Below are 3,492 nucleotides of genomic sequence, written 5' to 3'. Positions count from 1 at the left end.
TATGTTTACTTGTCATTTATTTGGTAGGAAAAAATTAGCATCTTTTGTAAATGGATTTCTAGTGTAACACTTTAGCTCGTCACAGGAGTAGGTACACGTCACAGTATACGTCTTCTTGCAGCTTGATTATTTATCTTCACGTGCGTAATGTATTATTAGTTTTGTTAACAAGTTCAATCGACTTATTATTTTTATTCCATTTGTATTTTTCTGAGAGTGGTAGACCTTTATGCAAAAACGTCTCTATATGACGCTTTTTCATGAGGCATCACAATAATATGTATATCTCAGACATAAGATATACATCACAATAATATGCATATCTCAGACATGAGATATACATTACAATAATATGGATATCTCAGACATGAGATATACATTACAATAATATGGATATCTCAGACATGAGACATCATAGTATTTTTTCATGAGACATCACAGTATTATTTCCTGATTATTTGTCTCATTTTTATACTCACATCCAAATGAATTTCTTTAGTTAAAACGCTCCTAAATAACTTAGTTTGAGCAAAAGGTTTTTTATACAGAGAAGTTCCGCTTTAAATCTAAACAAAGATTTTTTTATGTTTAACAATCTTTTTACTTCGATTCATTTTTTGGTTCGTGCGAATTAAAGGTTTGTTTATTTTTTTTTAGAAAAAAAAAACAACCAACAGTTTAAAACAAAAACACTCCTTGTTCAGTGTTTAAACCTTTGGAGAGTAAAAAGAACTTAAGCAATGGAACGTGTAATGTTTATTTCAAAGCTGCATAACCAAATATGTAAAAAAATTCTATGTATCATTATATATTTAATTAAAATATTTTAATCTGCTAAAGAACAACTTAACGGACTAAACGTAATATAATCAAAATGTAATAGTTAAACGTAAGCGAGTAAACGTAAGGGAGTAAGAGAAAAATTTAAGCTTATCCACGAAATAATTAAGAGTTGTTTTGATTTCAATTCTGCCATTATGGAGGACAACTAAGTTACCCGAATATACTTATTATTGTATTTATAGTTTTTTGAAAAAATATATTATAAAATTTAATGTTTTTATTAACAAAGTTAGAAAATATAAATCTTAATCTGTTTTATTTATTTATTGTTATTGTTTTATTTTAAAATTTAAGTTAAATATATAAATATGCAAACATTGTTATAGAAAAAAATATATATAATATGGCCAACTTTTGTGCTGTATTTGTTCAAATTGCAATGAGCTTATGGAATCAATGCCTTTATGCTTCAGAATATATTTTGAAACAAAAGTGGCTGTAGTAATTGATTGCTTTGAAATATTCATAAATAAACCATCTAATCTATGTGCAAGAACAAAAACTTGATCACAGTACAAACATCACAATACTGTTAACTTCTTAATAGGTGTAAGCCCACAAGGTGTGAAAACATTTGTTTCTAAAGCTTAGGGAGGACACGTTAGCGATAAATACCTAACAGAGCATTGTTCAATTTTGAAAAACATCCTTCCTGGAGATGTTGTTTTAACAGATAGAAGCTTTAACATTGCTGATAGTGTTGGCTTTTATTGTGGGGAACTAAAGATTCCAGGATTTATGAAAGGAAAGTTACAACTAACTTGTTTAGAAACCCGGAAAATTGCCTCTGAGTACACGTTGAGAGGGTTATTGGATTGTTATGCAACAAGTATAAAGTTCTACAAAGTATTATGCCATTAGATTACTTATATACTAAATATTCTGGATTATGGTCAATAGACAAAATTGTTGTTTGTTCTTCTTTGATAAATATATGTTATTCAATTATTCCTGTGGAATAGTTTTGTTAAAAAATAAACAGGATTGAATAATTAGTGAAACTAGAATTTGTAACAAAAAAAAAAACAGTATAAAATATTTTTATTAAAAAACTACATTTTTATTTCAATTTTATGTAATAATCGTGATCAATAAAAACTTTGTTTTCTTTTTTAAAGTAGTTGTGTTCTTTTAGTATGGATTTATTTTTATCCCATATTTCTTTCATAAAATGATTTCTATGGCTGTAAAATTTGTCAATTAGTTCAGGTAAAATACATTCTTCAAAAAATTGTTTACATTTTATTATATTTCTGTCCATAAATTCCAAATATTCGCTTTACGTTGACATAGCCGATCTATTTGTTCACGTTTGTTTGTCCTCCATAATGGCGGTATAGTTTAGTTCCGTATAATTAGAATAAGTTAATGACGAGGTAGGAACGGTGGGTTGCACTTAAAATTTGGGATTAATATAGACAGGAATATGTTCGGAAATTGATTGTTGCGTTGCGTAAGTACAAATATGCTTGTGAACCGGATCGATGCTCGAGTGCTCTTTGCCAAAGAGTAGATAAAATAATGATTACGCCTTTAAACACGAGTGTAGTCTATTTTTAGATACATTTTTTGATGTTTCAACTTGTACAGCATTAGTTCGATTGAAACTCCCTACATAGAATGCACTTGATCCATCGGCTGATAAACGAACGTTGTTAAAAAATCATAACCGACCAACGTCATTTTTATGCAAGATAAATCTATAAAAGTCCAAGGCAAGTTCAAAACCGACATTTCTTTAACAGCACCCTTTAGACGACAACTAAAATCCAACCCAGTGCAACTGTTGCACAATTTAATTGCAACGTAGAGTAACGCAATGCAGAAGACAAAATTTTAATTGTTTTATATGATAAGATGTTGTAATACTCTTACAGATTTCTTTCATTTTCATAAAAGTATGCAACAAACATGTTTGACGTTCTTTGAACAAAACTCGAGCTATCAAGACATTGGGTTGAGTATGTGCTTGTTCTCTTAGGGTCATCTTTTGGATACTTTAAGTGAGCCGATGTGAAAAAGTAGTTGATAATCAACTAAGTAATGATACATTTAAAAATCGACAGTAAATTAAGAATAATTAAAATTGAATTACTTAAAATTATAAACACCAAATAATTATAATTTTCTGCACGGATGATTTAATGTGAAGAATTTTGCCGATCAAAAGACAGGCTAATAATTAATCAACGTGTTGTTTTGTTTAAAAATAATCCTAAGAAAAAAAAAAAAAAAATCGGAGTTAATTTGCTGGTAAAGTCTTCACGCTCCAGAAAACTTTACCAGCAAATAGAAGTTTGTAGAAAACTTATTTTACAAGTGAACTTCAAAGAAATCCGTTTATACGCGTAGATAAATTCATGAAAAAAGAAACAAACAAACAAAACAATCCTAACACAATTTTAAATTTTAATGAATAATCAGTATTTAATTCACTTGGTCCCGTTTTTTATTTAAGTTTAAAAATAAATCTTTATGATTTTTTAAATTATACTATTTGATAATAATAACAATAAAAATAATATTCGTTTGTTTTATCTTAATCATTCATCTCCACGATTAATTTTTTCTAAACAAAATGAATCATTTTTCGCATAACTACGCGATCACAACTAATCCACCTCAATTCTACATCAACATAAAAATATC

Source organism: Hydra viridissima, unplaced genomic scaffold (genome assembly GCF_058129835.1).
Source record: "Hydra viridissima isolate aposymbiotic clone 2 unplaced genomic scaffold, HvirCarnegie_v1 scaffold_8, whole genome shotgun sequence".
Taxonomy (NCBI): domain Eukaryota; kingdom Metazoa; phylum Cnidaria; class Hydrozoa; order Anthoathecata; family Hydridae; genus Hydra; species Hydra viridissima.
This window is presented reverse-complemented; position numbering follows the sequence as displayed.